The sequence below is a fragment of the Heteronotia binoei genome, chromosome 13 (assembly GCF_032191835.1).
Source record: "Heteronotia binoei isolate CCM8104 ecotype False Entrance Well chromosome 13, APGP_CSIRO_Hbin_v1, whole genome shotgun sequence".
Classification (NCBI taxonomy): Eukaryota; Metazoa; Chordata; class Lepidosauria; order Squamata; family Gekkonidae; genus Heteronotia; species Heteronotia binoei.
In genome coordinates this window covers 29,210,261-29,224,464 of record NC_083235.1, presented here as the reverse complement: position 1 = coordinate 29,224,464, position 14,204 = coordinate 29,210,261, and positions in this window count along the sequence as shown.

Genomic DNA, 14,204 nt, shown 5'->3' with positions numbered 1-14,204 from the left:
CAGCCCCATCAGTGGGGACATCGTCACAAGTGACTTACGGTGCCCCCCTAAGGTTTTCATGGCAAGAGGCATTCTGATGGTTGCCAACCTCCAGGTAGTGACTGGAGATTTCCCACTAAAGTTGCCAAGTCCCCTGCGGCCTCCAACTTTATGGTACCATAGAGTTTTCCTCCCAAATTGCTAGAGCATCCAGGAAAACCATAGAGTTTTCTTTGAAGCTCCTAGAGCGGCCAGCATGCACCGTCACTGGCACAATGACATCACTTCCAAGTGACATCATCATGCCGTCGATGTCAGGAGGGGATCCCCCTGCTGGCTCATTGTGAGCCGGCGGGTTGGGGACCTCCAAAGCGGAAGAACCCCCACCCCACCTGGGAGCTTGACAGCCCTATTTCCCGCTATTACAACTGTCCTCCAGGCAACAGAGTTCCCCTGGAGAAAATGACTGCTTTGGATGGTGGACTATACATTATATCCTGCTGAACTCCCTCCTTCCCCAAACCCCACCCTGCCCAGGCTCCACCCCCAAAGTCTCCAGAAGTTTCCCAACTCAGAGCTGACAACTCTACCCATCAGCTAATGAGGATAGAGGTCTAGCCTGAGATAGAGAACCCCAGCCTGGGGAAAGTGAATGAACTCCAATTAATCCAGGTGACTGCATTCATATGACATGAAGAATCCAAGTTTGATTCAAATCAGAGATCATTCCTTATGCTCTCCACCAGAACAGAGGATGAAAAACACACAAGCATAGCAACCGGCCACCTTTGTGCAAGTGTAAAATTTATGGAAATTTTGAAACCACCAGAAATTACCTTTTTCGAGGGAGGGGGGGGGGGTTAAACAAACATCTTGGGGATAACAGAAATTTCTTTACTTAATTAATTTATACCCCAGATTTCTCCCCAGTGAGGACTCCAAAGCCTCTCCTTCATGTTTTCATAACAGCCCTGTGAAGTAAATTAGACTGACAGAGTGTGACTGGTCCAAGATCACCCAGTGAGTTTCCATGGCACAAGTGGGGATTTGAACCTGGATCTTCCAGATCCCATACTCTTTGATGTAGTGGTTAAGAACAGCGGACTCTAATCTGGGAGAACCAGGTTTGATTCTCCACTTCTTCAAATGCAGCCAACTTGGTAACCTTGAGCCAGCCAGTTCTCTCAGAGCTCTCTCAGCCCCACCTCACTAGGTATCTGTTGTGGGAAGAAGAAGGGAAGGAGAATGTAAGCCAATCTGAGACACCACTGCAAGACTCCTTTGGGTAATGAAGGGCAGGGTATAAAACCAGTACCTCCTCCTCAGCTTTCCAATATATAGCAATATTTACTTTCCTTTCACACCTAAGCTTACTTTATTGATTTAACAACCTAACACACACCACTTATAACTTGTTTAGCATTTAAAGGTATACCATTCAACGTATTTATGGAATTTGTTTCTTTGTTTCTACAAGAGAAACTGCAAATATACCCCAACACTTAAGGAAAAGTTGCAAACTACTGCAACCTGTGCTACTTTATGACATTGATCTTATTTTTTGCCAGGGTTTGTTTTTGTTTGTTGGTTTTTTGTAGAAAAAGCCCAGGGCCAGACACCCCTGAGGTAGCCAATCCTCCAAGAGCTTACAGGGCTCTTCACTACAAAAAAAGCCCTGATGGGGGACACTTAAAGATGCCTCTCTGTGCCTTCCCCAGTGTGCCAGCCAGAGCCCTGGCCAGCCCAGGTGGAGTTCTGCTCCTGTGCTCTCCCACCCCCCAAAAGCCCTGATTTTTGCCATTTGAGAGGCAGGGGGAAATAAAAATTTTAAAAAGGGAACAAATTCTGTAGTAAACAAAAGAAATTTAAGACACAAACAGTCTCATATAATCACTGCCTTAGAATCTCCTTCAACACACTCAAGAAGGAGGGGGGATCCTAGGATTTTGCCCCCTCCCAGCCACCCAAAAAATTTCCAAATTTTTCCCACTTGAAAATTCAATACAGATTCTATGAATCTATGATTCTATGACTTTTTCAAGCTATACATTTTGAATTAGAAAACCTTTGTCTTAAGAAGCATTTCATTCATTCCAAAAGGCAAAATAGATCACAGAAGGGTAGGGGGCTTTTTTATTGCTTCCCCAATTTTTCCACTAAAAATATTGGGTGGGGGGGATCCTGAGGAGAAAAAAATAGGGCAAAGCTATTCCCCCACCACCACCACCACCATTTCTTTCGGGTCTTTACCAATACTCCCTCTAAGCTGCGGAATCCTGTGAGCAAAAAATCGACTTTGTGAGCTACTGGCATTAAAGTTGTGAGCTACTACATGAATTAGTTTGCTCTGGGGCTATTTGTTCTGAGCAAAGACAGAAATGTGTGAGCTGGAGGCTAAAAAACTGTGAGCTAGCTCACACTAACTCATCTTAAAGGGAACACTGGTCTTTACATCTCTGCATTGTGCAATCTCAGTTTAATTTAGGGTTGTCAAGTTATTCGGGCCATCAGCAAGGGGCTGGGGCTAGGGTTGCCAGCTCCAGTTAGGAAATTTCTGGAGATTTGGGGTGAACTGATGCAAATAAGGATCTCGGTGGTGTACAATACCATAGAGTCCATCCTCCAAAGCATCAGTTTTCTCCAGAGGAATTGATCTCTGTAGTCTGGAAATGAGCTACAATTTTGGGAGATCCCTAGACCCCATCTGGAGGTTGGCATCCCTAGCTTTAATAGACATTTACTACAATGTCTGAGTGCAGCCTTCAGCAAAAAAGGGTCTTTTTTTGTTTTTATTATTCTTATTAGTTTATTTCTATTCCGCCCCCATTTGGGGGGCTCAGAGTGGAGTACAACAATTTAAATTAAAATCACAATAAAATCATAATAAAAAACAAATTCAATATTCAGTAAGTGCAGTAAGTTAGTTCAGCAAGGTGACATGAAGCAAGATGGTATAGCTCCACAATACAGTGATGCAGCGGGCCATAAGGGCATGCGGGGAGGCCAACTGATCTAATAGATGGATGCCCGCTGCCTCATCCAAAGACCTGGTGGAACAGCTCTGTTTTACAGGCCCTATGAAAGGCCAGTAGGCCAGGTAGGGCCCAGATCTCCATTGGGAGCTGATTCCACCAGGTCGGGGCCAGGACCGAAAAAGTCCCGGCCCTGGTAGAGGCAAGACGGGCATCCCTTGGGCCGGGGACTGTCAGAAGATCCTGGGAGGTCCAACGAAGTGATCTCCAGGGCACATATGGAAGGAGATGGTCCCGTAGGTGGTCCCAGGCCACGTAAGGCTTTAAAAGTCAAAGCTAACACCTTGAAACGGATCTGGTACTCTATAGGCAGCCAGTGCAGGTCGTGGAGTGTCGGACATATACTCACCCGTATAGGTGATGCAGTCAGCAGGCGAGCTGCCGCATTCTGCACCCGCTGCAGTTTCCGGATCTGTTTCAGGGGCAAGCCAGCATAGAGTGAGTTACAGTAATCCAGCCTGGAGGTGACCATTGCATGAATCACTGTAGCCAAATCTTGGGAGGATAGGTATGGTGCTAGCTGCCTGATCTGCCACAGGTGGAAGAAGGCAGACCACGCAGCTGCTGTGACCTGGACTTCCATGGAAAGGGAGGCATCCAGAATCGGGGAGGGACGGTGGCTCAGTGGTAGAGCATCTGCTTGGTAAGCAGAAGGTCCCAGGTTCAATCCCTGGCATCTCCAAAAAAGGGTCCAGGCAAAAAGGTGTGAAAAACCTCAGCTTGAGACCCTGGAGAGCCGCTGCCAGTCTGAGTAGACAATACTGACTTTGATGGACCAAGGGTCTGATTCAGTATAAGGCAGCTTCATATGTTCATTCCCAGACTCTTCACTTGCTGGGCTGGTACCAAGGCAGCCCCACCCAGGGCTGGGAGCTGGATGCACGAACCCAACCCCCGATTCAGGTACAGGACCTCCATCTTAGTTGGATTTAACTTCAGTCAACTCTGCTGTAGCCATCCAGCCACGGCTCCTAACGCCTCCGACAGCTGTTCAGGGGCAGAAGACGGTCTGTCGTCCATCAACAGATAGAGCTGGGTGTCATCAGCATACTGGTGACAACCCAGTCCAAAACCTCGGGCAATCTGGGCAAGGGGGCACATATAGATGTTAAATAATGTAGCCGAGAGAATAGCTTCCTGCGACACTCCACATATAAGTGGGTGCCACAGGGAAGTCTGCCCTTTGTCCCCATCCCCAGAGGAAGGAGGAGAACCATTGTAAGGCCACCCCCCGCACCCCAGCAATGGCAAGGCGGTGGGTCAATAGGTCATAGTTGACCATGTCAAATGCTGCTGATAAGTCAAGAAGAATCAGCAACACCGACCCTCCTTGGTCCAGGTGCCTTCTTAGGTCACCTGTGAGGGAAACTAGTACCCTCTCCATCCCATGGCCCGGGTGGAAGCCAAACTGGAATGGTCCAGGGTGGATGTTTCATCCAGGAAAACCTGCAGCTGCTCTGCTACTGCTTTCTCGACTACCTTTCCCAGGAACGGCAAGTTAGAAACTGGGCGGTAGTTAGCTAGCACACTAGGGTCCAGAGAAGGTTTTTTCAAAAGCAGGCGAATTACAGCCTCCTTTAGTATCTCTGGGAATGTCCCACTTGTCAGGCACAGGTTAACAATATCACCCAGAGAGTCCCTGATACCATCCTGGCAAGCCTTCACAAGCCAGGATGGACAGGGGTCCAGGGGGCAGGTGGTAGATTTCACCGCAGCTAGGATCCTGTCTACATCCTCCAGTGTGAGTCAACTGAAGCGGTCCAGTATCGGACCATCCGACGGCCAAGGGGCTTCCAGTTCACATACTATATCAACCGTGACTGGGAGGTCCTGGTGAAGAGTCAAGATTTTATCTGCAAAATATGTCGCAAAAGCCTCAGAACCAGTATCCAATCTCTATCTTTTTGGTTGCTTGATGGCAAACTTGTCAGAGACCAAATCATTCTAAATAATTGGGCTGGGCGTGACTTTACAGACTCTATGGAGGCTGCATAGAAAGTTTTCTTGGCAAACTTCATAGTCTTCTCATAGACTTTCATAAGCGTTCTATAATCACGAGCATGGCGACACTCTCTCTCTAACCATCTAAGCTGCCATTTCATCCTTAGCAGGTCCAAGGAATACCAGGGAGCTGCTTTGGTACGATGTCATCGATGTTTTTTTTACTGGAGGTACCAGGGGCTAAACCTTGGATTTTGTGTGAATGCAAAATATATACTTTCTCAACAGAGCCACAGCCCTTCCGCATATCGTCTCAGGCACATTTAATTGTATAGTTTTCCCAATATTCCAAAAAAGCCAAACCTTTCTAGAATTGTCCATGCTCCTCACAGCCATCCAAAACCTCTTGGCCTTATTCTCATTTTTTTACATTTTGTAATTAATTCTAAAAGCCTACGATAAATTTGTCGCTAGGTTCCTATCTTTCTCAAGTCTCCAAACTCCATCTAAGAAAATTACTACCAGATTTTAAAAGATTGAATGTCCTATAATTCCTCTGATTAGATTAACTCTTTCCCCAAAGCCTTCTTGTGTTTCTACCACATATGTGTTTAATCTGGGTTTACTCTGCTACACTTCTAAGATTTATCATCTGGTAATTGGTAATTCACAGGACTTAAATGTCACCTATACAACATTTCAAAATTATTTTCTCCCTCACTTTTTTAAAAAATAGCAGGAAGCATCTTTCTGGCATAACTAATATTTCTAAATTAATGCTTCATTCAAAGGCTACTGAAGAAAGATATTTTCCCATAAGAGTGCTTGTTTTCAGAAACATCCCAGCAAACTCCATTCCTATAAGCAAGCAAAAGTCCCCACCCTGTTTCCTGTGTAACAGTCACACATCATTCTTCATGGGGCTTTTTTTTTCCAAAGCAGGAACGCACAGAAACACAGTTCCAGCTGGCTTGGCATCAAAAGGTGTGGCCTAATACGCAAATGAGTTCCTGCTGGACTTTTTCTACAGAAAAGTCCCGTGTGAAACAATGATGTCAGGGGTGTGGCCTAATATACAAATGAGTTCCTGCTGGGCTTTTTCTACAAAAAAGGGTCCTGATTCTTCAATTCCCATGTATATGCTACCTGATTCGGATCATGATTTTTCTGAGCTAAAATGGTCCAGGCAACAGTCCTATTTTATCTTTTGAAGAAACCCTTGAGTGTCTATGTGGGTTTCCTCAACAGGCCACATAGCACACTCCTGGGAGTGTTGCAGATCAGGACAACAGCATGGTGAACAGAAAGCTGTGTCTTTGCCACAGGCACCAATCACAATCTGAATCAGGCACCATCTGCATGGGAACTGAGGAGAACCAGCAAGTGATGTGGAACTATAACAGTAGGGCAGAGATCCCAGACCCAACCTGTGCACTCTGTAAAGTAGGAATCTTCCACTGCAGTCAGTCATCACAGAGAGAGCAGGGACCCAAGTTTATACCCCTGCTGGTATTGGAAATGGTAACTGAGCATTTGTTCTACACACCCATGTCAAAATGGCATTGGGGTGGTGGTCAGGTCCTGTTACCTTGTAGGGTTTCCAGCTCACCTGGGGGAAAAACCTGATCTGGGCTGCTTCTCAACAGATACAGAAGTACCTTGAGGGAGGGAGGTGAACACTATCACCTGCTGTAGATAGGGTTGCCAGCTTTGGTTTGTGAAATACCTGGAGATTTGGGGGGGTGGCATCTGGGGAGGAGAGGGATCTCTGCATGTTATAATAACATAGAGCAGGTGTGGCCAAACTTACTTAACATAAGAGCCACACAGAATAAACTTCAGATGTCTGAGAGCTGCAAAACATGAACGTCAGATGTTTGAGAGCCAGAAGGCACGCAGGAAGGCAGGAAGGAAGGAAAATAGATGAGGGAGGGGAAAGGAGGTGGAAATAAAGCAACTTTAAATGCATTCTCCAAGCTGCTGTCTGGGTTGGCTTGGATAAGTGATTTAAGAGAGAAATGTCTTCTCCAAGCCAGCCATTGCGATGGTGGGGGCTTCGAGAGCCACACAATATGTGTGAAAGAGCCACAGTTTGGCCACCTCTCCAAAACAGCAATTTGCTCCAGGGAATTTGGCCATCTGGAGATCAATTGTAATCGCAGGAGATATCCAGGTGCTGCCTGGAGGCTGGCAACCCTAATTACAGACCCAGCAGAACAAAATAGAAGTCAATTGCACCTTTAAGACCAACTTAGTTTTATTCGGAACATAAGCTTTCATGTGCATGCACACTGCTTCAGATGAGGAATGAGGTACAGTAAGCAGAGCCACATATAGCTGGTGAGGTTTGGAATAGTGGTACAAAGTTAAAATCCAATAGCAGAATAGTAAAATTAACAAATTCAGAAAACCTTAGATCTTGCTTACTGTACCTCATTCCTCATCTGAAGAAGTGTGCATGCACACGAAAGCTTACGTTCTGAATAAAACTAAGTTGGTCTTAAAGGTGCAATCGACTCCTATTTTGTTCTACTACTTCAGACCAACACGGCTGCCTGCTTGGATAGATCTACAGACCCAGCACCACTTCAGAGGGCAGTTGAAGGCTGGCTGACAAGTCTACACACCTCCTTGTCATGATGCCCCAGAACTGGTCCCTTATAGGAGATTTTGCACTGAACAGATAGATCCACTAAGGACGATCACAGCCTTAGGCCTGTCTCAGCTCCTAACTCTAGGCTATCATCAGAGGTCCTCTTGCATCTTGTTCCAGAGGATGATTTGGGGGAGATGCCCGCCCCCTTCCTGCCTGCATCGCTCCCCTCCCCAGTAACCGACACGCCCTGTTCACAAGGAAGCCTGCACCGCTCCCTAACGAGGAGCATTTTTCTTACTGCCAGGTTGTTAATTAGCTCAATGATCCTTGCAGATGTCTTGCTTGGGTTTATCAATCTCCCCCTTGTGTCCTGTCCCAGCTGAGGGACTAGCTGGTAGGTGAAAGGCACCCAGAATTCTTTGCAAGGATGGATTCTATACTTTCCCTGGCTCAGATCTGGGGGTACCCTTGAGCACATTGCTGGTTCCCAAAAGCTGGTCAGAGGCTTGTAGCAACAAGAGGCCTTTTGTGGGAAATATGATTAGTAAATGATTTGTCAATGAAGCCACCTTTTATTTAATATTATTAATTATTAATTATTATTTTCAATTGATAGCCCGCCCTTTCCCAAATGGACTCTGAGTGGGTAACATCTTTGTTACCCTGTCTTCTGTTAATGCTAGATACTCAGCAATTAAACTGATTAAGATTTCTTCATCTACTACTTATCTTCGTGCCACTCAGTAGTCCAACAAAGATGGTCTAAATATGCTCAGGCATACTCTGTTCTTTATTATTACATCACCTATTCAGTCTTCAGCACAGATATAAACAGGAGTCAGCCTAGTGTCAATTAAATAGCTGGCAACATTTCATTCCAGCATAAATTTTCATGGCCACTTCATTAGATACCAATAGAGCAGCCCATGCAGGCATTTTACATTGGAGGCGTGCAGAGAAAAAAAGTAAACAGGGTCAAAGAACCAGCAAATGCAAAAGTACAGGGTGAAATGTAATGATCTAAAATTAAATCTAATCAAGATATATATAGATTTGCCCTGACCTGGACAGCCCAGGCAAGCCTGATCTCATCAGATCTCGGAAGCTAAGCAAGGTCAGCTCTGGCAAGTACTTGGATGGGAGACTTCTTGGAATACCAGCAGTTGGGAGGGCAGAGGCAGACTCTATTCAGCCGCTTCTATTAATATCCTCCAGGCCTCTAATAGGGGTAAGTCACCAAAGACCACCATAACTTCCAGGTGTGCACACACACACACAAATTAAAAAAATACCAAAAAAATAAGAGAAATTATACAGATTTAACACCTGTAACAAGCAGGGGGTCACATAAGATGCCAGCCTCCAGGTTACAAGCTGATCCCCAGACTACAGAGATAAGTTCCCCTGGAGCAAATGGATGTTCTGGAGAATGGATTCTATGGCATTGTAACCCACCGAGGAACCTGTCCTCCCCAGATTCAAGTCCCAAATCTCCAGGAGTTTTCCAGTCTGGTGACAGCAACCTTGCCCTCCCCCCACAAGTAGCCAGGGAGGACATGACAACACAGGAGTCCCACATTTTGCTAAGGAAGTCAATAACTATAGTGAGACAGAAGTTCCAAGTCCCAGTTCAACCCAGACTACCCTCTCCCACCAAAATTCCATTTCAGGAGTTTCACACCATATTCTAAGGATCCACACGCTGGCATCTGAAGAAGGGGAGCTTCACACCTGCCCTGTTCACTGTAAAGGTGGAAACAGGTTCTTTCCTGTCTGGCTGCACATGTGCCCAGGTTGCAGGTGCTCTCGGGGTGCTCAGCTCATAGTGGGGGTGGGGTGGGGGCCACTCAGGTCTGGATTGACTCCACAGGGTTTAATTCGGCACTGGGGTCACCAAACTCATGGGCTGCCTAGGTCAACAAAAGCCAGCCTTGGCCATTGAAACTCTGTGCACCAAATCATTGTTTTAAATTCATGGAGGATAGGTCTGTCAGTAGCTACAAGCATGGCATCTTGAGGGGAACCTCCACATTCAGAAGCAGACAATCCTTGAATCCCAGTCCCAGGAGGCAACTTCAGAGAAGGCCTGGGCCTCTGTGCCCTGTTTGTTGGACCTCCAGAAGAAGCAGTTGGCCGCTGTGCGTGACAGGATGCTGGAGTAGATGATCTGATCTAGCAAGGCTCTTCTTATGTTCCAAAGGATCATTGTTTGTGAAGCTGTGCAACCATTACTACCAAAGAGTCTACAGGGGAGAGGCCTTCAAATCAAACTAACTGGGATATTTTCCCAGGGTGTCAAACTTCCAGCAGCCATCTCCTTCACTGATCACACTTCATTTGATTACCTGTTTCTTTGTGAGAGAGTCCATGTTCTCCTTAGCAGTCACAGAGCATACATTTCACAGTCACCAGTGCCTCTCATATGCTAACCTTTGTTTTTGTGAGGCATCTGCTGTGTGCTGCCTTTCCCCCTCCAAACTTAGCTGATGATATTAGTTATATCTGAGACAAACCCTCACCCCCCACCCCTCCACTCAAAATTAGGGGGAAGCTCTATAATGACCAGTGGTGAGGTGCAACAGCCATCACAAAGGGAAATGTGTTGCAAAGAGCTTTCAGCATACAACAGGCGTCAAGGACTATTTGTACCTGTTCAAAATTTATTGGAAGGTCTTTTACTGCGATTTCTTTGTTTAATACCTACACACAAGAATCTGGTAGGATCCTTGGAAGCCTTCATGGGCAAAAATTCCCTTCTCTTCCTCCCCCTCAGACCACCCACACCCAACCCAAACATCATCTGCAAACAAAGAATTTAATGTTATCATGAATCTAGTCACAGAGGGCACCTCATATTTTGTTTCCACTCAGTTTCTCATGTTCCTATAGAGGGAACAGGGCAGAATTCTCCCCTACCCTTTAACCTCCCAGCTGAGGTAGGCAAGACTGAGTGATAGTGACTGAACCAAGCTCATATTTCCTTCTTCCCTTGGCTGACACACATATACAGCACAACACTAGCAGTGTCCTCAGGGTGACCAAGGGCTCTAAATATTGGCACCCCCTCATACCTGGCAGTGACTTGAAGATCTGGAGAGAATTCTAACTGGCTCTCTCCACACATACGTTGGGAGAGGGCAAACTTGGCACATTTTTGCAGTTGGAGGATGTTCCCCACCACCACCTTTTACCGAACAAGCACAAACATGAACATACATGAAGCTGCCTTTTCCTGTGCAACAAACCTAGCATTGTTACTCCAACTGGCAGCAGCTCTCCAGAATCTCTGGCTGAAGTCTTTCCCTGTCACCTATGTCCAGACCCTTTTTAACTGGAGATGCCAAAGACTGAACCTAGTAACTTCTGCAAGCAAAGCCCTAACGGTACTATTCTCCTCCAATTATTGAATACATCTTGACTGCATCTAAGACATGCAACAAACATCTGATATCTCAGATGAATGAACGCAGCATTGCAATCCTAAATCTATTTGTCAACTTTCAGAAAAGCTCAATTCTTACACAGAGGCCTGCTTCACTGTAGCAGTGCACCTCTTGCATAACTCATCTTACTAAACCCCCAGTACTCTGGTTTACAATCAGAATGGAAAGATAAGCGGGGGGGGGGGGGCGGTATCTGGGAGAGCTGAGTTTGAATCCCCACTCTGCCATGGAAGCTTGCTGGAAGACCTGGGGTCAGTCATATATGCTCAGCTTGTTCTACCTTACAGGGTTGTTGTGAGGATAAAACAGAGGAGAGAAGAATGATGCAAAGCTGCTTTGGGTCCCCATTAGGGAGAAATCTGGGCCAGGTCTGGTGACTTGGAGGTGGAGACTGTGGAGGGTGGGTTTTGAGGAGAGGTCTACCTCATTCGAGTATAATGCCATACAATCCATTATCCAAATTTCTCCAGAGAAATTGATCTCTGATGCAAACTTGCGTGGAGATCAATTGTAATTGGAGATCTCCAGGCTTCACCTGGAGATTGGCAACTCTACAGATAAGATCCAAGAAGGGTAAGAGGGGTGAGTTCAGTTCTGAAGTATTATATGCGCTGGCAGATCCCAGAAAGTCAATGAAAGAGCAAGCGAGTGAGCAGGGCTTGGGAGGGAGGGAGGGAGGAGGGACAACAATATATGCACAGCCTGGAATTGCCTGGCACGCCAGCGCTTTGCAAATTAATTAGCATAGCGGCAGAATGATCTTCAAAAGTTTCCAAAGAACAAAAGTGCAACCATAAAGCCCTGCGTTCACTCGCCGCAAAATTGCTGCCAGAATTGCTGAGTGCACAGAAAGGGAAAAAAAAAAACACGGGACAGCGGAACGCATTCCACTTTCCTCGCTGACAATTTCCATCATCGGTGGATGTTGGCGAGATTGTTATGCATTTAAATGTTATTTAATTGGGTTGACGAGTAGCTGCGGGCCAGCGCGCCAGCCGGAACGCTGGGAGCCGCATACGGGTAATCAACATTCTCCACGAGTTGGCTGGCGGCGGCGGGCAGAGCAGCTCGTGACTCGCGGCAAGCGGATTTATGGAGACATCCCCAGCCCCTGCGAGTTAATGTTTCCCTCTTACGATGCCGTCTTCCCAGCCTGATGGAAGCCCATTCAAACACTTACGAAAGAGACCCACAATATGTTTGTGCAAATGATGTTGACACAACATCCATCCCGGCAACGCGGGGAAATAATAACGCTTCGCATTTAGACGGAGCTTATGAGCTGCCTTGCAGATACACAGAGCTTATTAACCCACCTTTTTTGTTGTTGTTGTTAACTAGCCCACCTGCGCATTCTTGCCCAGCCTACAAAAGTGCACTCCTTGCTCACCTGGCGGTAAGTAATCATCACTGCAGGCAAGTGGCTGTTTGCAAGCGCCCAGAAGCCTTCCAAGGCAATTATCTCAGCCACTACAGCAATGCTGCCGGGTAGATCGGTATTGTAGTGTCCGTATTGCAGGCTGGAGGAAGGAAACGCTGAAGCAAAGAAAACAACTACAGTTGCAATCCCAAAACACTTCCCTGGGAGTAAGCCCTTTGGATCAGGATTGTACTGCTAGTCGGTTTCGTGTCAGAAAGGAGATCGAAATTCAACTCTGGAACTCCCTGCCCTGGGAGAAAATACTCTTGCAACTCTGTCTATGGAGCTGTAGAATTTATACACATACTGCAACAGAACGGTCTTACCCAGGAGTGGTCAAACTGTGGTTTGGGAGCCATATGTGGCTCTTTTGCACGTATTGTGTGGCTCTGAAAGCCCCCCCCCCCCCCCCCCGTCTCATCAGCAGGCTTGGGAAAGGCATTTCCATCTTTAAATCACTTTGCCAAGCCAAGCCAGCCAGTGGCTTAGAGAATGTATTTAAATTTCAAGTTACTATCCTTCAAGCTCTCTCTCCATCCTCCCTCTCCTCATCTACCTTCCTTCCCTCCTACATCTAATATTTATGTCTTGTGGCTCTCAAACATCTGATGTTTATTTATGTGGCTCTTATGCTCAAGTTTGGCCACCCCTACAGGCTCTGGGAGGTTTTTTTGTTTCCAATTGGGGAAAACACTAATAAAGAAATGTCAGCACACTAGAAGGGTGTGATGGTTTCTGCCAATTCCTAGAGTGGTGGGGGGTGTCATTTCTGGGCTTCCCCCAGAAGGGATGTAATGCCACTTCCCAGTGGGAAAATGGTATTCTTCAGTGATCTTGGATGTGATCAGAGCATGACTCTGTGGCTGTCATACTTCTTGAGGAACAGCCTGGTGTACCAGCCAGGCCCATAGCTATGGGGCGGCCCTGGAGGGGCCAGACCCCACTAATCTTTCCCCTGCTTTACCTTTCTGGCCCCGCCACTGCTCACCCACCACCTTCCCACTCACCCACAGCCTTTCTCACCTGCCTTTCTCTCCTTCCCTCTGTCTTTCTCGCCTCTCCATCGCCTTCCTTGGCTGACAACCACCTTTCTCTACTGCCCATTACCTTTCTCAGTTGCCAGCCATCTTTCTTGGCCACCCACTGCCTTCCTTGCCTGCCTTTCTCTCCTGCACACCAACTTTGCACACCTGCTGCCTTTCTCATCCACCCGCTGCCTTCCTCAGTTACCCGCCACCTTTCTCACCTGCCCCCTGCCTTCTTCGATCGCCCACTACCTTCCTTGCCTGCCTGCCACCTTTCTTTCCCACCCAGTGCCTTTCTCACCTGCCTTTCTTACCCACCAGCCACCTTCCTTGGCTACCTACCGCCTTCCTTCCTCAGTTGCTCACTGCCTTTCTTGCTCAGCCCACCCCGCAGCCCCCCCACCTAAATTTTTATCCTGTGCCCCCCCCCCATCTAAAATGTTCTGGCTACGGGCCTGGTACCAGCTAAAGCTAGTTAAAGCCTCTTCAGATGATGGAGATCTGAACATCCATCTGCACACTGCTGACAAGGAGCTCCCAGAATACCCAAACTCTGAACCTTTTCCTGAATCCCAGCTCAGACTGAATTCCCAACTCTGCTGGCCCCATTATCAATCAACTGCATTCTAGTCTTACTATGGAACTAGAGAAGCCATGTCTGAGCTGGGAAATTCCTGGTGATCTAGGGACTGAACCAGGGATGGTGGAGTCTGGGGACAAGAGGGAGCTCAGCAGGGATGTGATGCTATAGAATTACCTCTCTGCGGA